Genomic DNA, 27052 nt, shown 5'->3' with positions numbered 1-27052 from the left:
GGATCATACAATCAGAAGACATCATACTGTATGTATTAAACCCATACTATAGGAAAATTGACAGTATCCAACACAGAAAGATCCTGAGAAAGAGAGGGTTCCAACACTCTGTCACCAAAGAATTCACTATTTATAGAATCAAGACCACACATATGCAAAGTTAACTAACAAAAGCAACAAAAAAGAGATTTAAATTACAGGCCAGGACATCAATTGAAATGATGACATGATGTAGGGACATGATTAATTGGCAAATACAGCATGCAGACAATTATTGCTCTAGGAGTTCAGAAAAGGAAAATATTGTTTCAATTCTAAATAGTCAGGGAAAGGTTTTTACAAAGAAGGTGTAATTGAATTGGTCCTCTAAGGATGGGTGAGATATGTATAAGGAAAAAGCAGGATGGAAGAAATTTCAGGTAAGGCACCACTGTGAGCAACAGTATGGAGGCAAGTAAGCACATGATGTTTTGGAGACAGTGAATGGACTAGATTTCTTTCTTTATCTCATTCTGAACTTCACAACACCAAATAAAATAAACATTTCCATATAGATAGTAGAATGGAAAAGGGGGGATGTGCAAGAAACTGTGAATCGATTATGTGGAGTTTGCTTTTCTTTTAAAATGTTAGATTCAACATGTAGCTTTTAAAGCTGAGTAGAACAATTTGGCTGGGGCAGGGAGTTCGAGTAGGAGAGCAGTGGGGCATAAAGTTGAAGAGGTAGGTAAAAAGTAAATTGTAGCAGGCCTTGATTGTTAGGATAAGGAATTTTTATTTTATCATAAAGAGGAAAAATTCATTTGGCTTTCTTCTTTCTTCATTGGAACTGTTTAATTCTGCATAATCCATAAGTGAGCTCTCTATCTCTCATTTGCCCCATGTGTTTTCTCAATTTTTGAAGTGACTCCCTTTTTCCTTGATTCAGTTAATATTTTTAGAGTTGAGTGGGGTGTCTATTACCATTCTTAATTAAGGACAGAAAGCTCAAACATCTTGATCAGATCAACAAATCAAAAGTATAAATCAGGTGTGAACAAATCATTAATCTGTTTAAGAAAAATAATTTGCCTTGATCATTGAATAAAGAGAGATGACCCACATAGAAAATACCTTGTGATTGGCTGAAAAAAATCAGACATACCTCTGAAAGTATGTATAACATAGCAAGCTAATTTGGAATTCTGCAGTCCAGCAGTAAATCAGTAGAAAGATATTCAAATCTAATGATAAAGTACTTGAAAGGGAATTGTGCTTGGCAGGGGAAGGGGGAGTTACAAAGAAAGGAGAGAGTTTCTCTTCTACCCCACACACTTTCTCTCTCTCTCTCCTCTCTCTCTCTCTCTCTCTCTCTCTCTCTCTCTCTCTCTCTCTCTCTCTCTCTCTCTCTCTCTCTCTCTCTCTCTCTCTTTCTCTCTCACACACACACACACACACACACACACACACACACACACACTCCTGTTGATGATTGTAGTAGTGCCCCCTGAAGAGTAGGCTTCCAATGCTGGACCCTTTTTAGGGTCCAAAACTGGGGTTTTTCTTCCGAAGAAAAGCTATGGACTAGGTTGCACTAAGCAGTCTTTAGTGAATTGTGATTTAATGGTTTGTATTCTTAAAATGTTTCAATAGTAGTCTTTAAGGCTTAATAACATTTTTTCCAAAGCTTTTCAAGAAATATTTATCAAATCAATGTAATCACCAACTATGTGTTGAACCCTAGGTACATAGGTACCTACTATGTGCTAGGCCTTATATTCAGCACTAGGCATACAAAGACAAAAATGAATATATTTTTTTACTTGGGATTGGTTATATATGCTAAGATATGTATATACAAATTATATATAAAGTAAATTAAAAGTTATTTATAGGAAGGAAGCTGTCCCACCACTAGGAGAGTGTCACATGGTCAGATGGTCAGAAAAGGCCTTGTATAGGAAGCAACACTTAAAATGAGACCTGAATGGATTTAGGGATTTTAATAGGGAATTAGAAAGGGAGTGCATTCTAGTCATAGAGGTAAGCCAAGACAAAGGGACAGGGCTAGAATGTGGAATGTTTTGTATACAGATGAAGAAACAGTTAAACAGTAAATACTATTCCGTTAATAGAGTGTTCTATAAGATATGTTAATCATTGAATGAAAATATGAGCTAACCAAGTGAGTACTTCTTCCATGGATATTGATTGCAAACCATCCATGCTTTCTTCTCCTATGTGTTTCTTTTCTATATCGTATGTATCTTTAGAAGTGGGTTCATCCAACTTGAGAATCATCCTTTAGTTCTTTTACCATTACATGCATTTCAGCAGATTTTTTGTACCTTACAGTTAATATTATTTTTATACCACTTTTCTTGAATAATTTATTTCTAATTCTTTGAAACCTATTGATACTTACCACTCATTTCTTAATTTCCCTTGAAATGATCTAAAACCTTAATTCTTCATAGTCTATGATATTCCATTGCTCTGAGGCAATGATTATTACTAGAAGAACAGTGATGACAAGAACAAACAAACAAATAAATAAGTGAGCCTGTGTTTCATGGAGAAACTTGGAGTCAATAAAAATGGTACAGTTTCCCAAGTGCAGTCCAGCTGACTCTTCCACCACTCAGTTTTGGGTCAGTATTCTTTCTATCCACAATGCCTTTCCAAGACGCATGTACTGATAGGTGAGTTCTATAGACTATCCATCCAATTGCATATAATAATACAATAGACATTTTTTTTGTTTTCTTGGTTTTTCCTCTCTGTATTGTTAGGCCAAACTCTTTGGGCTCTCCCCCCCCCCTCTCCCATTTGAAGACTACAAATATTCTGGGACTTAATATAATCAGTGTTAAGTAATTTTTATATAATAGCATCTGATATACCATACCATTTATTTGGGAATCACTCAGATTTGGTCTCAAAGTGGCTAAACAATACTCAAATATTCAGAAAAAAGATTAAAATTAATTAAATCAGTGCTTTAAATGGTTTGTATATATGATATAAAACACTATAAGTTTTTTTTTTCTTGTTCATTTTACACTGCATTAAGGAATGATCAAATTTCAGATTCCTAAGGGTACTGGGGGACCATTTCTTCCAAGTTATATTTAAATACAAATCTCCTCCACAATATACCTGAAAAATGGTGGTCATTAAGACTACTCTTTAAGACTTCTGATGATGAGGAAATGACTGACTGTCAATGTAACCCATTCTACATTTTGATCTAATTATTAGAAAAGATTTCTCTGCATCATTGGAACTCTTCGTATTTTCTACTCAATTCTTCCAGTTCTGCTTTCTGTGTCTAATCAGAACAAATGTAATCACTTTTTCCACATGACATTGAAATACTTGAAGAAAGTTTTCAAGTTCTTCATAAACAATCTCTTTTTCAGAAAATAATTTACTGTTGCTGTTTTTGTAGGGTCTCCTACTTGTAATTGTAGTTTAAATCTATAATATATAATCTCAAAAAAGTTTGGCCTATCTCTATAGAAGAAAAAAAGCAAGAGGATAATAGATGCTTATAGTCCAGGTCCTTATATACAACTAGATGAAAAGCCAACAGGGTATGTGTGCAGGTGTGCATGTATACATGTATTTCATATGTGTATACATTGATACAAATAAATACATATGCACCAATAATACTATATAAGTGTATAATAAGTCAGTCCTAAAATTAAAAAAATTCAGCTAATTTGAATTGTTTTCAGGAAATTGATAAGTATTTTAATGATGCCAAGATTCTCCTCCAAAGGCCTATTTTTAACACCACTATTCTTGTCAGCGTTATAGTGTTATAAATGATAGAGCAATGTTTCCCCCAAAGAATTGAAGTTAAAAATTACTTGGATGCATGGCAGACATAGTAGGCCAGGATACATTTCCAGCAGGGAATTTCATAGGAGAAGAACTGTAAAAAATGCCATAAAATAAAGGTATGACCAAATAATATTGGTCAATCTCTGATGAAAATGAGGGATAACTGAAGAACAGCCTAAAAGTTCCATTGCAGTCCTCAAGACAGTAAAAGTACATGGAGAATACCCCAGTATATTTGGGAGGTCACAGATAGTAATCTTATGGGAGAATATTTATGACAGTCATAGAAGCTGCACAGGATGGGCAGGCATGTCTATTTTGAGATTTGAAGTATTGTAGGGAATAACTACATTGATGAGATTGAAGTTTCACTGAAATAGGAGGGTATTGTTTTTAATTCAGTTAGCTATGGGGCTTGGTATTGCATAATACCGTGTTTCCCCGATAATAAGACACTGTCTTATTAATTTTTTTGGACAGAAAAACACCAGAGGGCTTATTTTCAGGGGAGGGCTTATTTTAATGAACATTGACAGCAATTTTAATAAACAGGTAAATGTGAACAAAAAAATGTACCTTTATTCAATAAGTAAATCACTGGGGAAGAACAGGATGACGCGCTCACTGCTGCAGCTCTGATTGGATGCAGCTCGGAGCGCGGCGTGCATTTCACTGGGGGGGGGGACAGTGCATACAGTGGGTACAGTAATGTAGCGTGTAGCGCAGGGGATCACCTTCACTACAGTAGCAATCTCAATAGGGCTTATTTTCGGGGAGGGCTTATTTTAGAGGAATCTTACACAGTAAGGGGAGGGCTTATTTTCAGGATCGGTCTTATTATCGGGGAAACACGGTACCTCCATGAATAATTGTTCTGATGTGCTCCCCTACATTACTTATTCTTCAGGAAGAAACTTCAGCAATATTCAAACTTACAGTTTCCCAGTACAAACCCAACAAGTTTGGACTACCCAGAAAATAACACCAAAATCTGAAACTGTGATTGCGTCTTCAGTAATTGTCTTTACATTATTTAACCATGACCTCTGAAGGCATATGACTCAGTCCTTCCTAGTTATCACTTACTCTATGTATCCTGATTTAATTTGAGTTTGAGAAAATAAGTCAGTTTTCTCAGTAATCTAGGTATCCATTTTTTTCTTTTAAACTTCTACAATTAAGTTCTTATTTTAATTTACTCACTTCTTATAGAGACTATAATTATACTTAAGAAAAATAAATAATTTATTTCATTAGAAAGATGTTAAATTATGTAATTTAGATCTCTGACCCCTTCAGTTATTAGCACTAGAGAGAAAGTAGGATAGACCTAGCCTATAGGGTTGCCAAGAGATGTTATATTGAGTATGGCAGATAGTAAATCTCTAATTTTCATGAAGAATTCACTAAATATTTGAAAATGTAAATCTCATTGAGTGAAGTGGCTATGCTTTAGTCATTTTTGGATCCCTTATAATGCTTACTAGAAAAATTTGAAATAGTAGATCTTCAATAAATATTTGCTGAATAAATGAATGATGGCACAGCTCTCAGCGCTCAGCCCACCGTAGATGAATCTATCTTTGTTTACATTTTTATAAGTTCCTTATTTGATGTGTGTATGTGTGTTTTGTGTATAAATTTAGCAGGATTGTTGTTGTTTCCAATGTAGACTATGCTTGTCGTCCTTGTCTGAGAATAAAAGATATGACTTTGAAATTCATTTAGAAAATGTGTCCTTCCAAACCCCAAGTTTAATAATCCCCCTTTCCTGAGGAAAAGGAAAGAAAAAAAAATTGCTGGGGATGGGATTGGGGTGGGGACTCTTAAATTATTCAGCTTTTCAGATGGCATTGCTGAAAATCAACAAATAAATGTTCAACTCTCCACTTCCATTTACTTGTGGTAAATCTGCCTGAAGCTGGTGCAAACTAGAATGTTCAGAATTTAAACTGTGAAAGACATCTTGTCATCTTAAGGATCCTACTTAAGCATTTCTAGGCTTTCAAAACTCCACAGAGCCTTGAGCCCACCTATGTCTCACTATTCACCACGTTAACACCTTCTCCCACCCCAAAGTCATTCATAGATTTCAGAAAGCTGTTTTTCTACCTTAGAATATAGGATACATATGAAAGTCATCAAATGTCTTCTCTTCTCACAACCACCCCCCAAGAAGTGCCATTGAGTTCCTATTAAAAATTTTGCCAACAAGCAGGTTCTGAAAGCAATGCACGTTGTTTGCATAAAAGCCTTCTTTTTGACGAGAAAATGACTATTAATGAGAACATGTTCGTTTCTGGCATCAGACTTGAAGAGACATAGGTCATAAATCTCTTTGATCTTCTTGCAAAAAGCTAGAATCAAGCAAAGAAGCAAGCTCATTCATTTAAAAAAATGCTTTTGATTGAAATGATTCCATTTAGTAACAAGTAATTTATCCTGTCCCCCATCCTCACCCTAACAGTGTGATTTGGTTTTTGGTTTTTACTTTCTTATAATAGCCACTTCCTTTCCTGGAGGTACCACTAGATAGGATTTTAGGGTCCCAAGGTATAGTGGGGAGCAGTAATCACCAAAAAGAAAAAAGGTTGGGGTAGGATGGAATATATGAACAACAATAAAAGTTAATAAATTTTAAACCAGAAGCCTTTTCTTCCAGCTAGGCCAGTAAGCAACTCCTGTTTTAGATGTGTCAACACTGCCATCTCTTGCTTTTTCACAGCCAGTAAGGGAAAATACTTAAAGAAAACAACAATGCAAACCATTTACCCCTTCTCTTTTCCGTTTTTCCCATCATCCCTTCTCATGGAAAGGCATCACAAAATTGAAAAGTGTTGTATTACTAAAATTTCTTTTTACAAATAGTTGCATTTAATTTTATTTTTTAAACAGATTGATCCTCATTATTTCTTTTTGGTGTCACTGCTTGATTCTCTGTGTTATAGCAAGTATTTTCATACAAAAACCTTGGACCAGCAAGTATTTTGCCAACAAACATCTCTTTGGGGCTGTAATATAAGCAATGCTGGCAGGGAGATCAAGCATCTTTCTTTCCTGTAAGTTCTAATTCTATTTTAAACATGCTCCAAGGATGCATTTGTAGATTACTACCTTAGCTTCAAGGTGAAATTTGGAATCCTGTATCAATCATCTCAAGCAAACTCCATCACTGTCCAGGGTCCAGTACCCTTCCCGTGTCAGAAAAAGATGGAAGCTAAAGGTGCATTTTACGAAGTCACAGAAGTTTTCTGAAAACATTTCATTGTGTTATGAAGTTGAGAAATCACCAGACACGAATCTCTAGGATCCTTCCTTACTTTTATGCAAGAAAACTTTGCAAGGGTTTTTCTACCCCCTCCCCACATACCTAAATATGGCATTAATAAAAATGGAAACATTTCATTTCAATGCTGATTCTTTTGTTCTTGTGGTACTTTCATCACCCCCACAACTGGATGCTCATACCTACTTACCCACTCCCTGCCTCTACACCAACTTCAATCTAAACTGGAATCTCATTCTGGGGATTCCATAAATAACATTGTTGAATTGACTAGCTGAGTGCTGGATAGATTTGCAGATCTTATTTACATGAAAGGGGAAGAAACGAACAAACAAACAAACAACTTTTCCACTAATGTTGTCCCTTGTTAGTACAATGCTTTTCCACACCTTATCACCTGGGATTATTCCTAGGAATGCTAGTACTTGTGGATATATAGTAGGTAGCAGATGAAGATTTAGTGTAGAGAAGTAAACGGAGATGAAGATGTAGTGGAGAGAAGGGTGGTAAGACTATAGTTCCCTCCAGTAGAACAAGTCTTAGTATATGACCACATTTGTGGTATATTGGTTATCCAATAGCAACTAACTTGTTCTTCAGATATTCAATAATTTCATTTTTAAAAGGTCAGTAACTTATGGAAAAAACAATTGAATCATTATCACCCATTACTGTATTGTTGTTCAGTTGTGTCTGATTCTTCATGATGCCGTGGACCATAGCATACCTGGCTCTTTGTCCTCCACTATCTCCCAAAGTCTTTCCAAACTTATGTACATTGCTTCTGTAACACCATCAATCTCATCTTTTACTTCCCCTATCTCATTTTGCCATCAATCTTTCCCAACATCAGGGTCTTTTCTAATGAGTTCTGTCTTCTCATTATGTGGCCAAAGTATTCAGTTTCAGTACTTCACTTTCCAGTGAATAGTCTGGGTTAATTTCTTTAAGTATTGACTGATTTTATCTTCTTGCTGTCTAAGGGACTCTCAGAAGTCTTCTCCCACACCACAATTTGAAAGGGTTGATTCTGGGAAACTCAGCTGTCCTTAGAGTCTAACTCTCACAGCCATACATTGCTACTAAAAAAAAAAAAAACCGAGAGTTTTGACTCTACAGACTTTTTTTCAGCAAGGTGATGTCTGCTTTTTAGTATGCTGTCCAGATTTACCATAACTTTCCTTCTAAGGAGTAAGGGTCTTTTAATTTCATGGCTGCAGTAACCAGCTGCAGTGATCTTTCAGACTAAGAGTAGAACATGACACTCTTTCCATTTCTTCTCCCTTTATTTGCCAATAAGTAATAGAACCAGTCACCAAAATCTTATTTTATATTTTGATGTTAAACTTTAAGCCAGCTTTTACACTCTCCTCTTTTACCTTCATCAATAGACTCCTTAATTCTTCTTGACTTTCTGCCACCAGAATGGTATCAACTGCATGTTGGAGATTGTTGATGTTTCTCCCAGCAACCTTAATTTTGGCTTTTGATTCATCTAGCCTGGCATTTCACATGATGCACACTGCATATAAGTTAAATACATAAGGTGACAATATATAGCCTTATCATACTCATTTTCCTATCTTAAACCAAGCAGCTGTTCCATTTTCAGTCTTAATTCCTTATTCTTGACCCACATACAGGTTCCTCAGGAGATAAATAAGATGATCTGGTCCTCCCCTCTCTTAGAGGACTTGCCACATTTTGTTATGATCCACATAGTCAAAGGCTTTAGTGAAGTCAATGAAACAGAAGTAGATTTTTTTTCTGGAACTCCCTTGCTTTCTCCGTAATCCCGTGCATGTTGGCAATTTGGTCTCTGGTTCCTCTGTATCTTTGAAAACCATCCCACTCTTCTGGTAAATCTTGGGTCACATATTACTGAAGTCTAGCTTGCAGTCTCATAAGCATAACCTTACCAATATGCAAACCAAGCACAATTGTTCAGTAACTTGAACATTTTTGGCATTGCCCTTCTTTAGGATTGGGAACTAAAGTGATCTTTTCCAATCCAGTGGCCATTGGTGAGTTTTCTGAATTTGCTGGCATGAGTGCAATACATTAACAGAATCATTTTTTAGGATTTTAAATACCTTAGTTGAAATTTTGCCACTTCCACTAACCTTATTGTGAGCAATGCTTCCTTCCCACTTGACTTCATTCTCCAGGATGCCTGGCTCTACATTAGTAATGACACCATCATGGTTATTGGTGATGTTAATATTTTTCTTGCATAGTCCTTCTGTTTATTCTTTCCACTTCTTAATCTCTTCTATTTCTGTTCATTCCCTATGATATGTCTGTTATCATGCCAATTTTTTCATGAAACATTTCCTTGATATTGCTAATTTTCTTGAAGAGATTTCTTGTTTTTCCCATTCTATTTTATTCTATTTCTCTGCCTCACTTGTTTAAGAAAGTCTTCTTATCTTTCCTTGCTATTCTCTGGAATTTTGCATTCATTTAGGTATATATTTTCTTTTCTCCATTACATTTTCCTTCAGTCATTTCAGTCACATCCAACTCTTTTTTTTAAATCCCATTTGGGGTTTTCTTAGCAAAGATATTAGAGTGGTTTGATATTCCCTTCACCATTTCATTTTAAATATGAGGAACAGATGCAAACAGGTTTAAGTGACTTTCCCAGAGTCACACAGGTAGTAAGTATCTGAGTAAGTATCATATTATGCTTTCCAAACATTTGTTAATTAGTGTCTCAAGCAGAAAGCAAGTCATGGTCCTGAGGGGATGAGGCATAAGACTAAGGTATTTCTGAGGGGAAAGCGAAGATTGAAGGGTCGTGAAAGAAGAGGACTATGCCTCTCTGAGTATCTGTTCCATCAGGAGAGTAAGGCTAGTTTTTCCTTCTTTTGGGACCATCCTTCAAATCTGAATCACTCAGAGATTTAAGTGTTCAGCCTATTGACCTCCCTTCCAGGTTGCCTGAGTGTAAAAGGAGATTGAGATAATCTTTGATGTTTGTCTCACCATGATGGGAAACTCAGTTAAGGGAGCTTCACTCAGCTAAATCAACTCAAAATACTCTTAATGCCTATCTTTATTGAACATCCTTCTCCTGCCATAACTAAGTTGCCCATAGTTAACCATTAAATAACCTATGATCATCTCATTTTGTTCCGTTATTGAACATAAACTACAAGGAGAATGATCTAAGATACACCTAGCCCAGAATACTTCCCTTCTGTTCAGTTAAAATCTATTTTCAAGACATCAGCCATATGTGACTTTGTGTTAGCTTTGTCTAATGCATTACTTCTCCCAAGAGAATTTTCATTTTAAGCCTTCTCTTGATAATGAAAAACGATGTCCCCTGTTAGAAGGATTTTAGACATTAGTGAATAGGTTTGGGGAAGTGTTAATAGTGTGTATTGAATATGAGGACTTCCTGAGAATTCATATTACATCAGGAGGTTGGTTATTCACTATACTTATATCCAGCTATGCCCTGTCTGGGAGGGGAGAAGGACTGGACTTACTTCACAGCTTTGCTAAGGCATGAGTCTAGCTATCTGACTCCCCCAAATGCCAATGGGAACTTTAACTCATTGTCATAATCTATCTCACTGGGCTCTTTCCCTTGGAACCAGGGCCCTAGGTAGCTGGGGTCATAAATTCCAATGTTTCTTCACTTTCCCTTTCTTTGCTATAACCACAGGTTTAAAGTTCTTTCTCATCATGGTGGAGAAGAACCCTTTCAGAAAGCAAAGGAGTGACCGTTCAGCTGCCAAAGTGGTTTCCCTAAAGCACAAGGTTTACCTTTGTCACCATCCCTCCCCCTGTCTCCCTCACTCAATAAAATCCAGTGGCTCTTATTACAAAATTCTCTGTTTGGCATTCAAATGCCTCCATATGCTACCTCCCACCCTCATTTATTTCCAGTCTTATATTTTACTCCCTGTCACATATCCTTTGATCCAGTAACATTTATCTCCTTGTTTGTCCATGAAAAAGTTCTATATTTCTTGACTCCAGGAATTTTCTTTGGCCATCCTCTATACCTGGCATGCTGTCTCTCCTCTTCTCTCACTATTGGCTTCTCTGGCTTCCTTCAAGTCTCAACTATAATCCCATCTTTCTACAAGGAAGCCTCTCCCAACTCATTAATTTTAGAGCCTTCTATTTTTTAATTTATTCATCTTATATGTAGCTTTTGTTTTTGTACATATTTGTTTGTTGATTCTCCCACTAGATTGTGAGTTCCTTGATGAGAGGAACTGTGTCTTCTTTTTTTTTTTGGAGGGCAATTTGGGTTAAGTGACTTGCCCAAGGTCACACAGTTCTGTGTGTGTGTGTGTGTGTGTGTGTTTGTGTGTGTGTGTTAAGTATCTGAGGTCAGATCCGAACCCAGGTCCTCCTGACCCCAGGGCTGGTGCTCTATTCACTGCGCCACCTAACCGCCCCTCGAACTGTGTCTTTTATGTGTTTTGTTCCCCCATACTTAGCACAGTGCCTGGCCCATAGAAGGTGCTTAATAAATGTTTATGGAATGACTGACTGACTTAGGCCTAACTGGAGGCTGTGAATGAAAGGTCAATTCCACATTTTCCTCTGTCTCCTCTTGTGTGTTCTAGGAGACCCACCTCATCTTGAGCTTAAGAATTTGAGACCAGCTACCATTTTCATTCCATCCTATGAGGGTAGGATTTGAGACAATTTAGCTATGATGACAGCTAAGACTGCAGAGGGAAAGAAGGATGCCTAATTCTGATTTGCTTAGACTCTGGAGGAGGGATGGAACTTTAAGTGTTGATGGTCCTATTCCTCCTCAGTCACCCTCCTAGCTTCAAGTATAGCCATTCCCCTAGCAGATATCACTACTAGACATTTGTGACTCTAATTTTGTCACTTGTCTGTTCAGCTACTGCTTTGTCCTGTTCTGCTATCAGGCTAGAACACTTCCTTACAAAGGTAGATTTGCTATGCTGTTGTGCCCTAGGTAGAATCTCCAGTTTAAGGAATGTTCTGTCCAAGGATTGTGAGTCTCATTATTTCATTTCAATCCCATTTGTATGATTTCTTTATCACATATCACAGAGGCAGATTGGTATGAGGCATAAGGCACTGAACTTGGAACCAGAAAGCTTGGTTTATAATCCTATCTATCTCTTTTTAGCCATGCCCCCAGAAAAGTTATCCCATAATCTCTGATTATGTCTAGAGTTGTCAGGTATTTTAGAGATTTTCTTGGCTAAGAGTTATTAACTTTTTTTTTCCTCTTCTATTGTCATGGACCCCTTTGATAATCTATTGAAGCCAAGACAACTCTTCTTACAGTAAGGTTAGTTACCTATATTCATAATTGAAAAAAATGCTTAATTGCAATTATAGGTTAGTGAAAATAAAGATGTGCTATTTTTTCCACATCTAACTTTACAGTACTTTTGAAATCTATCCACAGATCCTACAGTTGATACCAGATTGAGAAATCCCCATAAAGTCTATCAGAGGAGGAAAGTAAAGACAGAGAAGTTAAATGACTCTCCCACAGCCACAGAGGTAATAGATCATTTAGCCTTTCCCAGCCTCAATTACCTCATCTGTAAGATGGGATCAATAATATATACCTTTTTCACCTCACACAGTTGCAACAGTTATCAAAAATCATAATTTAAGTGAAAGGGTTTTACTCACAAAGATCTATTATCATTATTAGGTTGAATACTAGAAGGTACCTGCCATGTCTTCTCATACCAATTTTATCTTTGGTCTGTCATTTTCTTCTGACTGTGTTCACTCTGTTAGGTTCTATCGTTTTCACAAGAAATGTGTAATGTGTGGTGGCTAAGTGCCACAGTGAATAAAGCACCAGCCCTGGAGTCAGGAGAACCTGAGTTCAAATCCGGCCTCAGATACTTTACATACTTATTAGCCATGTGACTTTGGGCAAGTCACTTAACCCCATTCCCCTCCAAAAAAAATGTATCATGTGTGTTTGCTTGAAGCCTCTGGTATGTCCCAAAATAGTAGGCCATGAAATGCTATTTTCTATATGAAAAGAATTTGTGCCCAAAAGAAATGATGTTGTATCTCAGTGATAAATTCACCTAAATGACCAGGTGCTTAAAGAGATCTATTTAAAAGGTACTTATTTCATCTGTCACCAAGCAATTTTTTCAAACATTGACATGAGCTAGATTTTAAAATTTGTTTCAAAACTTTTACAGATATCTCCCTTCAATTTAGGCTTACAATATTATTCAAAAAGTGAATTGTTTCACCTTTGTACCCATTTCAATGACTCATAAGTAGTAGCAGCAACACTATATGTATGTGTATCTTTACATGTAAGTATATATACATATATATATATAGTTAAGTATTATATGTGTGCATATGTGCAAGTGAAAGTTCTAGAATTTGAATGTTACAAGAGACATTTAGATATATATTTGTGCTAAAAATTCAGGCTTCTGAGTTTTCCTTGGATTTTGATATAACCAAGATAAATGGAAAGTGAATACTGACTATCTTCTCCAGTTTTATGTCTCTGAAATAATTTCTACCATAGGCAACCCAAATTGTGAAAGATCATTTCCCCCAGATCAGTGAAAATCAGATCTGTCGGGTTGATATGCAATCATAGAACCTTTGAGCTGAAAGGTACCTTGGAAATCATAGGATTATAGATTTGTAATCATCTCTTCTGACCCAAGAAAAATAAAGGTGACACAGCTGTTTAATGGAAGGACTGGGTTTTGATCTTACTTCCTCCCACACCAAACTTGGGAGTCTTTGCTCCATGGCATGTCATATCTACTTTAACCCCTCATATTAACAATAAAGAATTCAAGTTCTAGGGAAGTGAACACACTCCCATTAATGTATCCAGGTATTCAGTAGTTACAACTGATATGACTCTAAGATCTCTCCACTACTAGTCAAGTGTTCTTTCCATTTTAGTACACTACTAGTACTACCTGACTATTACTATAATGGGCATTATGACTAGGAGAGAAAGTATAAGCCAGGTCCCTGCCCTTGAAAAACCACATACTTTCAGTTGGTTGGGAAGATAATATATACCACATCAGAAATTAAATGACCATTCAGATCATAGGGTTATGTAATCAGAACTAGAAGGTACCTTAGAGGACCTTATGTTAAGCCATCTCATTTTATAGACAAGGAAACAGAAACCCAAAATGTTTAATTAATTTGCCCCAAATCATGTAGCTAGTAAAAGATATTTCTTCAAACCTTTGTCTTTCTGGTTCCAAGTCCAGTGCCTTATGTCTCATACCAACCCACCTCTGTGATATATGAGAAAGAAATCATACATTGGGGCGGCCAGGTGGCTCAGCGAGTAAGAGCACTGGCTCCAGTGTCGGGATAACCTGGGGATCGAATCTGGGCTCAGATACTTAGCACCACACCCAGAAATAACTGGCTGTGTAACCTTGAGCAAGTTACTTAACCCCGATTGCTTAAAAAAAAAAAAAAAGAAAAGAAATCATACATCAAGTTGATAGGTGCTCAAAAGAGGAAGAGAATACCATAGGCAGTAGGTCAGGTGATAGACACTCCATTGAGGAAGGATAGATTTGAAGGAATAAAACACATACAGATGGAGAGAGTATAGATGGTTCTTCCAGGAAGGGCAAAGCATGACAAAACGTTAGAAAGAAGCAAGATATGTCTGGGGAAAACTTAAGGCACAAACATGAATTGGTCTTGTAGAGAACATGAAGAGCCGGGCAGAGGAATTTGATCTTTGTCCTATGGGCCTGGTTTTTGAGCAGGGAAAAATATAATGCTACTGGTGTGTTATATTAATCTCAACAAAATATGCAGGGTAGAGTAGAGGAAAAGGGACTGAAAGCAGCAAGACTCATAATGAGGAAGCTAGTGTGAGAGCACAGAGTTGAGTTTATGAAGGCCTATGCTAAGAAGGTGACACTGAGAATGGAAAACTCCTGGGGGTCTGTATCTTATTCATCGTCACATATCATCCAGTGCCATCTTCAGGGCCATATGCAAAGCCCATAAAACTAACAGCACTGTTAACAATATCATAGGGAGGTGATCATTGTGTTTCAATATGTGGTCTCTTTTCTTCATCTTGGGAGTAATTTCTTTGCTTCTGCACTGCAATGAGAGCAGGTTTTAAAAAATGACTCAGGCAAAGGCAACAAAGGAGGAAGTGAAAATGAGGAAAAGACTAGAAGCAGAGACCCCAAGGTCAGCCTGGCTTCTGAGCAAATGTGTTATCAACAGACCACAGGTGTGTAGTCCCACTGTGGCTAAACCCCCACCAGGTCTGATGACAGTACTTGGTCCAACCTCTATCTATCACCTCCAAAGCCTGTGCAGGTGCTCCTGGTGGTGTTTGTGAGATACAGAGGCCTTTCCTCCTTTAACGTGAGCCAGACCTGAGTGTCAGCCATGTCAAAGTGACCCCAACCCACTCGTCATGCTTGTCTTCAATTTGTTCCACATCTTAGAATACCACCTGTTCTCTAGTCCTTAGGAAGGCTGCATTTAACAGGGTTTTGTCAGAGCAATAGAGAAGAGAGAGAGGTCTGGCTGCCTCTGGGATGCCTCAGAAGCCAAGCTCTGAACTCAGGCACAACCACATTAGCACTAGCATCTGGGTCCCTGAGCCCTAATGAACCTTCACGTTTGGCTCAGGCTCAGTACTGGGTCTTGAGCCAGACTTCTGCCCAGCTGACGGCTGCTGCTCTGAAGCCAGTAATGGGAGAGGGGGACAAATGCCTCACCTCTACGGGGAATTTGGAAAAATTGAGCACAAATAGGACTTAGCCCAATGTCATATGCACTGGGAAACATATGCACACTGGATAAGTATTTAGAAGGGAAATCACCCAGGAAAAACTAGAGGACTTGATCAAGTTTTAAAGAGAATATTATCTCAAGGTGATTGGAATCCACCAATAATCGTTGCATATAGTAATTGCTCCATTCCTTGTATTTGTATCCTTAGAGCCCAGCATAGTGCCTGACACATAGTAGGTTAATATTAAGTACTTGATTGATTAGAAGAAAATCTCTTTGCCTTTGGGGACTGAACTCATGAGGCATCTTGGAAGTCTCAAGGCACAATGATTAAGTAACATATTGCACTATTCAAAGCTTGTCTGTTTTAACCTTTCTTCTGCCCCTTCTGTGTGCTACTGAGCCCATTATAAGGGCATAAGAGTCAGGGTATGAGGGTAGTGAATACACAACCTTAAAGATTCATTAGGGTAAATAACCCAGAAAACAAATTTGAACAGAATGTTAATTGTGTACTTATCATTCAAAATTTTTTATTCAACACATACTACATACTTGAACCCTGTCCTAGATGCTGTCAGGGTACAAAAGAAGTCTAACAATCTGGCCTTAAGAAGTAAACAATCCAGCTCATTAGGAATTTAGAGAAAAGGGAGAACAATCTTGTATCATGTATGATCGATACATCATGTGTCAAGTTTCAGTTGGACCTTGAAAGATGACTAGGATTTGGATCAGTGGAGTAAACCAATTCAGAAATATCATCCAAAAATGTTCCTAGGGCTATACCCTCCTTTTTCCCTCCTTAATAATTAGCTAAGGTATTAACATTGGTATTTCCTTTAGTGTGTCTATCACTTTCAAACTCATTGCTGTTTGGAAATGGATATGATGGGCGTATCATTTACTTAAAAATGGTGAAGTTTAGCTGGGAGATGAGGAGACAGGGGAAAATGATAACTGTTTTCAAATATTAGAAAGGATGTTATGTGGAAGAGCAATTGAAGTTCTTCTGCTTGGCCTCAAGAGTCAAAACAAGAGAAGTAGGAATAAGTTAAAGAAATATAGATTGAATCAGTCTAAATTAAGGGGTGAAAGCAACAACTATAGCTCTCCAAAAGTGGAATGGGGTGCCTCATCCAAACTGTAGAAGATTAACTATTAAAGAAATTAAACCATAGGAACTATCGAAAAAATGTCTAAAATAACTTTTTTTAAATTCAAATGATAGTATTGGGTAAGAGAGAATAGAATGTAAGGAGAGGAGAGGGCTTAGAGGAGAAATGTTGCAAAGGTGGAATCAACAGACCTTGGCAACAGATTGGCTATGAGGGATGAGAGATTGTGAGGAGTTCTATGTTGAGAGCCTGAAAGACTGGGAGAATGGTGCTGCCCTCTACATTAATGGGAAAGGAGGTGGGAGGGATGGGTTTTGAAGGAATTTGCTTGAATTTCAACATGAAAACTGGATGAGCCCCAGTTTTGAAGGAGTTTACAGGTGATTCATATTTGAGTGCCAGTGGGACAATATTGTCTTCCACATATGGGTTCCAGTAATTCTCTCTTAAAACCTCTAGATTTGAGTTAATGCTGATATTACTATATTACCTATACCCCTTCTTCAGAAAATACAGAGAAAGTAAAAGAAGGATCAAAAATACTACACATTTATTTTTTACTTTATTCTATATTTATCAATCCTCATAGTGCTGTGGCTAAATGAATGAATGAATGAATGAATAACCAACTCTGTATAGGATATAATCCAAGAAGTAAGAACAGTCAGGAGTAGGAAGAGTCATCTTGTTCCCACACAAATTGGATCTCCTCTGCTCTATTTGTATAGTTTAAAAGTTTTTTTTTTTTACATTTTTACATTCTGTGTTGTTTGGAGATTATAACTATTTTGTGTGACAAAATTTATACTTATGCCTTCTCTCTTTTCCCTCGGCCAGGATGGCGGCAGCATAAAGCTCCGCAGCCACAGGAGATACCAAAAGTGACATGACAAACAATACAAGAAAGCTCATTTGGGCACTGCCTTGAAGGCCAACCCATTTGGAGGAGCATCTCATGAAAAAGGGATTGTCTTGGAAAAAGTTGGTGTGAAAGCCAAGCAGCCCAATTCTGCCATCAGGGAGTGTGTGAGAGTTCAGCTGATTAAGAACAGCAAAAAAATCACTGCCTTTGTTACCATTGATGGCTGCTTAAACTTTATTGAGGAAAATGATGAAGTTTTGGTTGCTGGATTTGGTCGGAAATGTCATGCTGTTGGTGATATTCCAGGATATTCCTGAATTCATGATTCAAGGTTGTAAAAGTTGCAAATGATTCTCTTCTGGTCTTGTACAAAGGCAAGAAGGAAAGACCAAGATCATAAAAATTGTATGATGTCTTTGTCATAGTAAAAAACATTCCTTTAAAAAAAATTATACTTACTTGAATCTTTTTTTTTTTTGCTTTTTGGAGGGCAGTTGGGGTTAAGTGACTTGTCCAAGGTCACACAGCTAGTTTGTGTGTGTGTGTGTGTGTTAAGTTCTGAGGCTGGATTTGATACTTGCTTGAATCTTAAGATTTTATGAGTAAACTTTGTGTCCAAAGGATTGTGGTTCAGTCTGTGATAATGCTCCAATTCCAGTATTTTTTTTGGGGGGGGGGGAAGGGAGCAAGTTATCAAAGATATTTTAAGGTTTGTGTATATAGAATAGGGATGCATAATCTGTCAGTTGATGAAATATAGTGCACTTCTGATGCATAATTCCAGTCACTAGGTCATAGCTTGCTGCATATTTGGTAGATGATTTTTATAGGCTATAGTGATACAGTTTTATTTCTACTATTTTTCTGAATAATTTACATTAATCACTAAGTTAGGTTCTTTATGGATAACTCATCTGTAATTTCTAGTATCAATTACCTGGTCATGAATTATATCATAAAACCCTATCTTTCCATAAATAAACCTATTATTTCTCAGTCATTTTTTGATACTTCTTTGGTGACATATCATCACGTGGATGTTGTCCAAGAATGGCCTTCTGCTTCTATTCTTGGATCTTAACTATTTCAAAGAGTCTACTTGGGCAGATCATGTCCAAATTACACTTTATATGACTGGAAAAATAGATGTGCATCAAGAGATCAATGAGATGGTTTTGTTTCACTCACCATTTAATAAGGAAGACACAGTTCTATTTTGGAAATTAATAATAATAATAATGATGATGATGATGACATAATGAGAACACAGTTCAATTTAGAAAGACAAAATGGATTTAAGATAAATAAGACCTAAATGGGCTTGAACCATATGCTGAAAAAAATGCCACAAAATCATATTTGTAATACTTGATAAATTCACATGAGCGTACTAAATACCAGTTTTTATTATTGCTCAATAAGGTAATATTTTTTCATTTCAAAATAATTTATATAGATGTTTGAGTTGTTTCTCATGTGCTCTAAAATTGTTTCTTAATATTCTTCCTAAATTTTAATGATTAAGTCATCATAATTCAATAATTGTCTTAGGGTGATGAGTCCTATATTTTATTAATATTTTTAAAAAGTGGTTAGGGCACTTTTAAAATACGTTATTTTTCACTGCAAGAAGTATACATGAGGACTTGTATTTCATATATGTTAATTACTTTAAACATGGTCTTCCCATTAGCTTTGACTTTAGGGTGCCATTATGTCTCTTAGTATAATTAATTACATTTTCCTTAATATATTTATGTTCCACTTGTCTCACTTGGAGGAGAACAAGGTATTTGTGGCACTTCTACCGATTCAATATTAACTCTAGATTATTCATTCTCTTTCTTCTTTGTACATTAAGAATTATTTAAACATACCACATCCAAATTACATTTTTATATGTCTGGAAAAAATGGATATGCATCAAGAGATCTATAAGTTGCATATGTTTTACTCACCATTTAATAAGGAGAACATAGTAGTTCTATATTGAAAAGACAAACATGGACTTAAGATAAATAGAAACAGAATGGGCTTAAACCATAGCCTGAAAAAATGCTACATTTTATATTGCTTGATCATGATATCATTTTGTAAGAGCTATTCTGTAAATAGAGAAGTTTCCTTTTTTAATGTACATACTGAATACACTAACATCTATAGCATATTCAATCTATTTTATTTATTTCCTACCCTTACATAAGTCACACATATAGAATAATCATCAAAGGAAGTATTAATGGTGCAGTACTTTTAGATAATTCATTCAATAATTATCCTATCAATGATAAAATTTCTTTATACTTTTGAGACTTTGTGGTATACCTTCTATGTGTTTATTGACTTTTTTTTTTTGCTTTTTGGATGGGAGAAGGCAGGGCAATTGGGGTTAAATGACTTGCCCAAGATCACTGCACCACCTAGCCACCCCTATGAAGACCTTTGAATGCTAGAGTATTTTGTATATGTGTGGCCCTCTTGGTCCTCCAGTGAGGCCCTTTGACTGAATACAAACCTCATAGAACAAAGCCCCTTAATAAAAGGATTTGTTCTGTAAAATTTGGACTTAGTCAAAGGCTGCACCTGAGGATCTGGAAGGCCACATGTGGCCTCAATGCCGCATGTTCCCTACACCTGCCTTAGACCTCAGACTAGGACTATCACAATTTTCTTTGCAGCTTAGAAGTTATACCTTTAGAGAAATTAACTTTATCTAACTTCATACTATGCAAGTGAACTTAGGATACCCATGACCTTCAAGAGATAATAAATGGCTGAAAAGATTAAGAGATATGAGGAATGTTTAGATAAATTTATGGACAGGTATTCAGGCATTCAAAAAAAAAGCATATTATCCTACACCAATGATCTTACTGCTTTACTGTGCTATTCTGTTCCTTTCTACTCAGTACTTCCACTTTTCCCCTATTTATCCAGGGAATAGAATAATAAAACAATGTATCCTGAAGCAAAGCTACATTCTTTTTCTACTAACTTTCTAACTTACCTCTTCAATGGATATTGTGGTGATTGGTATTACCATAAAAGGCCTTCTCTTTCTGATCTTACTGGACTCAAAGAAACAATGATCTTGTTTGTGTTAGCTGAGAATCAGTAATTTAATAGAATAGAGGACAAGGTCAATAAGAATTTGAAAATAAGATATGTTCTGATAATCCTCAATGCTGGATTACCCTTCTCAAGGATAATTGGCTTAAATAACATTAACATTTAAGCTTTTTCCAGTTTTTTCTAAGTTGCCTTACACCGTATTTAACTGTTGCTGTTGTTGTTTTGCTTACAGAAAACAATTAGTTTAGTTATTTGGGAACAAAGTCTATCTCACCATGATATGTCCACTGTATAGGCACAGGAAATAAATGAATAGGATGCCAAAAGATTTGATGCAAAGAATTATTCAGCAATCAAAGTTTTATCTGCATATTGAAATAATAATGTATACTACCTAACAATCCTTGCTTAGAAAGTATCCCCCTTTAGCTTAAATGTGATGATCTAAAGCTATCTACTCTAACACTTGGCAAAAAGCAAGGGATACTTACCCATCCTGGAATGCAGCTGGTTAGATGAAATATTCATTTTATCTTTCAAAACACAGATTGGAAATGTACCCGATGCCCACAGGGAGGTATCGAAGAAGATACATTTTTGGAAAAGTCAAGCATTACCTTTTCCAGCCCCACTGCCTCCTCTTTCCTATTCTAAGATCCCTTTTCTATTTTTCCCCTTTGGGATCATTTTTAGAAGATAAACACAGATTTATCATTTTTAGCCAAAGTGAATGTTTTCTAAATAAGTTGTGGCAAGGTCTGCCAGTACCAAGAACCCTCTCATTCACTAATAAAATTCTGCCAACGACTTCCATCCTCTTGGGCAAGTTTGCACTCTAATTGCAAAGAAAAAAAAAGCCTGAAATCAAGTATGTGGCACCCAACAGGATAGACAAACCAGGAATATGCATGAACACAACTATTCTCAAAAAGAATGGTTTCCTAGAGCACTGTGAAGTGAATGTGCTGTCTTGCAAAATTTTCTCTCACCATTCCTTCCATTGCTAAAATCACTGCCCCAGTAGATGCTACTACACTTGGGAATTTGATGGAAGGTGGGATTAATGATGAAAGAGGGATCTAAACAGTCAGCCATAAGCTTCTCTGTAGGTAAATTTTGTCATTTTCCATTCTTTTCTTCAGAAATTTTTCTTTGTATCTTTAATACCATCAACCTCCAGTGATCTTTCCATTTTGGGTGGTAATCCCCAAATTTGAAGGCTACAGCAGTCATCTTACCTGTTTTTTCCCCCTTTTTATCTGATTTCATCTGTTTAACATTTCTCCCTTTGCTGTCTCTGACATCCATATGTTTATCTATCTTTTAAAATACTCAGTTGGTGGGAAACCTATGGAAGACTACAGTGGAGTACAGGGAATAGATTCACTGCATATAATACTTAGATTTCAAAGAGCATGGATTGTAAAGGGAATGAGTTACACTGGGGAGCAACTGTCAGGTAGAAAGTTATCTGAGTCTAAGACCAAATACTCCTGGGCCTTCATTTTTTAAACCTATTTAATAGAAATTTTCACCAATTGATTTGAAGATGCCTTTCGCATATTAGAGTCTGCATAATTATTATTTTTTCCTGTATGTCATGGATAAAGGACACTATGATCATAAATTTAGAATTAGAAGGGACCATAAAGGCTATAAAGTTCAACTCCCTAATTTTACAGATAAGGAAATTGAGAGACAGAGAGATTACCTGTGTTGCGCAGGATTACACAGCTGTTAGATATCTAAAGGAAAATTTGAACTCAGTTCTTCTTAACTTTGCTTCCAGTAAAGTACAGTATTTAATATACCCTGCTGCTTTTCAATCTATGTTAAATCATTGGATAAATTCACTAAACACATATCTGAGCATCTATTTTGCATAAAACACTGCACCAGGTGCCACGAAGGACACAAAAAGCATAAAGAATGATTTTTGGCATTGAGGAGCTTACAACTGAGGTGGGGGAACAAGGTTTGCACATGTGTGTACAGATACATATGAAGTTTCATTTTAAAAAATTCCATTCCTTTGTGCTTCTCTGGCATAGCTTTTGAGGGCTCAGCTTGCTTCCATGAGACCATAGAGGAGGATTATCATCTGTAATGATGCATCTTTCTCTGGAGCAGCAACGGCACAATGAAGCCCAGTCATCAGAGTCGAGAGATACAGGGGCCTTTATGGGCTGCCATAAATGTTTACTGACAGGACCTTTGTATTTGCTTTACAAATGAAAGAAATACTTATAACTCTTTTGCCAAGAATTACCACTCCACACAGCCCTCCTGAGGCCAATTGGGTTTTTACCACCTCTCCTTCTTCCCTTTATTTAGGAAAAAACTACATTAGAGAGTTTGAAGGCAAACACTGCCTAATATGTCAGACAGCCTCTTCAGGAGGACTTTAGAGGAGAGCAATCCACATCACAGCAATAGAGCTTCAGAACAGGCATACTGGTTAAAGGAAAAGACACAGGTCCCTGCTTGGAACAGCTTGAGAATGAATAACCAGGTTTACAAAGGACCTTCCAGTCTACAAAAGAGGAGAGGGCATCACATGTCATTCTGATCCCTTGAGCTTTCTTCCAGTCCCCATTCCAAGGAGAAAAACTTTCCCTCATCCAGTTCTCTGAAGGATGACCAGATATGATAACCAACAAAATCCCAGCTTTCCTCCCTTTCCTTTTTACATGTTTTTTATTATCTATTTGTTTCTCTGAAATAGTATTCCTGGAGTCCTAAACAATGCCCAGGAAGTACAAAGAGTCTCTAAACACCCAGTGTTTCAAAGCACACTGGTGTGTGTGAGTGTGTGTGTGTGTGTGTGTGTGTGTGTGTGTGTATGAGAGAAAGAGAGAGTTTTAAAGCCTTGTTTCTTTACAATAGTGTTTCTGTAATGATTTAATGGTGGGTGCTGATGGTTACAGTCTGCCTTTCTCCCTTAACGGTATGAATAAAGCAACAGGGCATCTGTGATATGCGGATGTATAAATCTCATACCAACAAGGGTCGTTTGTGTTTCCCATTGCTCAGAAAGCACCATTTATATTTCCTATATGTTTTATTTATTTGTCCAAGTGTTTCGTTGTAGAGTTTTCTTTTTTTGTGTGGTGGTTGTAGTTCTCCTTTCCCCTCTTAGTTCCTTGACTTTTGACCCAGCTCTTTCTTACTAGCAAGAAGGATGAGAAATGAGCATCAACAATAATAATTAATAATAATATGGTACCTCAAGCTTTGCCCCCATTTAGTCTGAATTTGAACCTACTGTGAGATTTCAAAACCAGTTTAAATCTCATTCTTCCTTCATTTCTGAATTGGTTTTGATAACTTACCTTCCTGTACTGCTCATCCCTCATCTTCCTCTTCCCTACTTACATAGCTGTCCAAAAGAGGCCCACTCACCACTTGCTATAGCATTCTAACATACCTTTAAGATAATATACCTGGGGATAAAAGGTAGGACTGGGGGGTTAACTTGGAATATATTCTGACTCCAGAAGACAGGGAAGGGATACATGGAGTGCTTTATCACTTTGGGTGTGCATGGATTCAAGCATACCAACACATTCTGGCACATCTGGACTGAGTTGTATGAATTCCTAAGCTTATTCCCATTGTGTATCCTTTATGACCTGATCTGTTATAAAGGAGAGATGAAAAGAGTACACGGTTGTGGCATTGCTCATAATAATTTAAGCCAAACTTTAGAAGAAAAGATAAGGATATCTAATAAAGAGATCTTCATCTTGGATCTCATATTGCCTTTCTATCCCTTTCATCAGATATGATTCATATTTGTAGAAGTCTTATCTATCCTGGAGCTAGTTATTCTGTTCTGTCCCAAAGAACTACAAGAGAGAAATTTAGGGTTAGAATTACATGGAAAAGCTGATATATTCCTCTCCTGGGACTAAAGTCCTATCTCAATGCCTCCTTATGATGAAGGAGTATCCCTGGGTTCCTGATATACATGTGAAGGACCAAATTCTGGCAGGTCCTACCAGGATGGAAGGAATTTGAATATAAGCACATGAAGTATTGGATGTTTATTCTCTGAGGAAAAGCCTAGTTAGATTTGGAGAGTCTCATCACCAGAAGGTTGGCCACCAGGTGAGAGATTCTTCCAGCAACAGCATCTGTCCAAGACCATTTACCAAGTGGTAATGGGGCTGAGCTGGGCCTCAGTGAAAGGAGTGGCCACACCAGTGAAATCATGGATCCTTGAATTATTGCAGAGGGACTAATGCTATCACATGAACCTGATCTGAACTCTGTAATCCTTTTGGAACTCTTTCCTTCATTGTCCATTATTATAGCAGCTCATATCAGAACATCTGTCAAAGATTGCAGTGGGACACATTTGGCAGCCATTTACCCCCTCATTCATTTAATGTTATCCTTTAAGGGGCAACCATAATTGAAGATGCAATATCACAAATGAAGATACTGAGCTAAATGAAGGAAGAAGCAAATGGAAGTTAAGTGGGGTGAAAAAAAGATGAATGCATTTGTATTATTCTAAAAATTGAGCCAGTATAGGATTAGAGGATTTCAGTCCTGGAAGGGAACTCAGTGGTCAACTAGTCCTACCTCCTCATTTTACAGATGAAGAAATTGAGGCCTAGAGAACTGAAATAATTTGTCTAAGGCATCAGGAGTTTTCATTTGTTTGTTTGTTTATGTATGATATGGTTTTTCCATAGCACTGATTGTAACAAAATATACTAACTTGGAGGTGGAGGTTTATGATGAACAGATAGTGACAAAATTTGTTGTTCCATATGCAGGCTACTATCATCTCATAGGCTTCCTCCCATCCCTGGAATGTTCTCCCACTTCACCTCAACCTTTTTGAATTCCAGTCTCCTTAAAGGCTTAGCTCCCAAAACACAGAACCTCCCCAATCCACAAGTGCTAATGTTTTTTCCTCTTTTAGAAATTGCTTTTTAGAATTTTACTTTCTATAAAATTTGAGTTTATTTGTGTAAACATTAGCTTCTCCAATAATAATATGACCTCCTTGAGGGCAAAAGCAGTTTTGTTTTTGTCTTTGTGCTTCTAGTATTTAGTATAGTGCCTAGCACATGGTATTTGTAAATAAATAACTATTAAATTAAATAGACCTTAATTTAATATTCAAAAGCATTTTGTGGAACAGATTCCTAGGGTACCTGAGGAATGACCTGTTTGTTAGAATGTTCAAAAGGTTTATGAACATTTTGAATTTCCTGAATCATAGTTGGCTTTGATCAGTCCAGTAGATCTTTGCTCACGGAGCAGTTGCCTACAATTTTGTAAGAAGCAAAACTTCTCAAGACAACAGTCTTGTCTGATCTCTGACAAATCTAGGTCAAAGCCCATCTCCCCTATACATTCTAAGTGAGTCAAACATTCCAAGTCAACCAGACTGAGGCTATCAGGTGACACTGAAAATATTAACAACCACAAACCTACTACCTACCTAGCATGAACCTACTACCACCACAGCCACTGCAACAGTTACATCTAGGACATTTCTCTTTATTTCCCAGTTGCTATGAGCAAAAATGTCTCATGCATCTCTGAATCCTATGGTGTTATTTTTATTCTTCTGTGTGCGTGCGTGCGTGTGTGTGTGTGTGTGTGTGTGTGTGTGTGTTAGGGAAAGAAGGGCACTCTTATTTTCAGTCTCTTGAAGCCTTGGTAGACACACCCTGGTATGATGTCAAGCTATGACTTTTCATGGCTACTCTTCGAAGGAGGGGTTAGACTGCCCTATCCTTTCCCACAACTCCCTCTGTTCCTCTGGTTTCACACTGGCCCTATGCCCAGTGGGCTACTTCAGAAGTGAAAAAGAAAATAACATCACTTCAGTGCAGGATAAACAAGGCACAAAAGAAAATCAGCCCTGAGAAGCCTAGGCAGGAGGAAGTAATAAATATGTTTCCAGATGACAGTTGCGACGAGACCGAGTCAGCCGAGTCGAAGGCAGACAGTTCCAGATGGCAGGAGTTGCCGAGGAGATGGCTTCAGTATCAGCAGTGTCTGAAAGGAAAGAAAGGAGGCCAGGTCTAGACCAACAGAAAGGCCCTGGAGACAGGAGATGGGCGTTTGCAAACAGTCTGGAAAGTACAAAAAATAATAATAAGG

At 37.1% G+C, this 27052-nt stretch overlaps 1 long non-coding RNA gene across 1 annotated transcript; it reads left to right on the top strand.

The window, feature by feature from the left end:
- The first annotated feature begins 318 nt into the window (after positions 1–318).
- On the top strand, positions 319–18300 carry LOC138153632 (uncharacterized). Its single transcript, XR_011166418.1, has 2 exons — positions 319–419; positions 17827–18300. It is a non-coding gene; the product is annotated as an uncharacterized lncRNA (long non-coding RNA).
- The last annotated feature ends 8752 nt before the right edge of the window (positions 18301–27052 follow it).

Source organism: Petaurus breviceps, unplaced genomic scaffold, assembly GCF_028583685.1.
Source record: "Petaurus breviceps papuanus isolate PSGF00001 unplaced genomic scaffold, PetGlider_PUasm1.0 151, whole genome shotgun sequence".
NCBI lineage: Eukaryota > Metazoa > Chordata > Mammalia > Diprotodontia > Petauridae > Petaurus > Petaurus breviceps.
The sequence above is the reverse complement of the archived record's forward strand: the minus strand, read 5'-3'. Positions and strand labels throughout refer to the sequence as shown.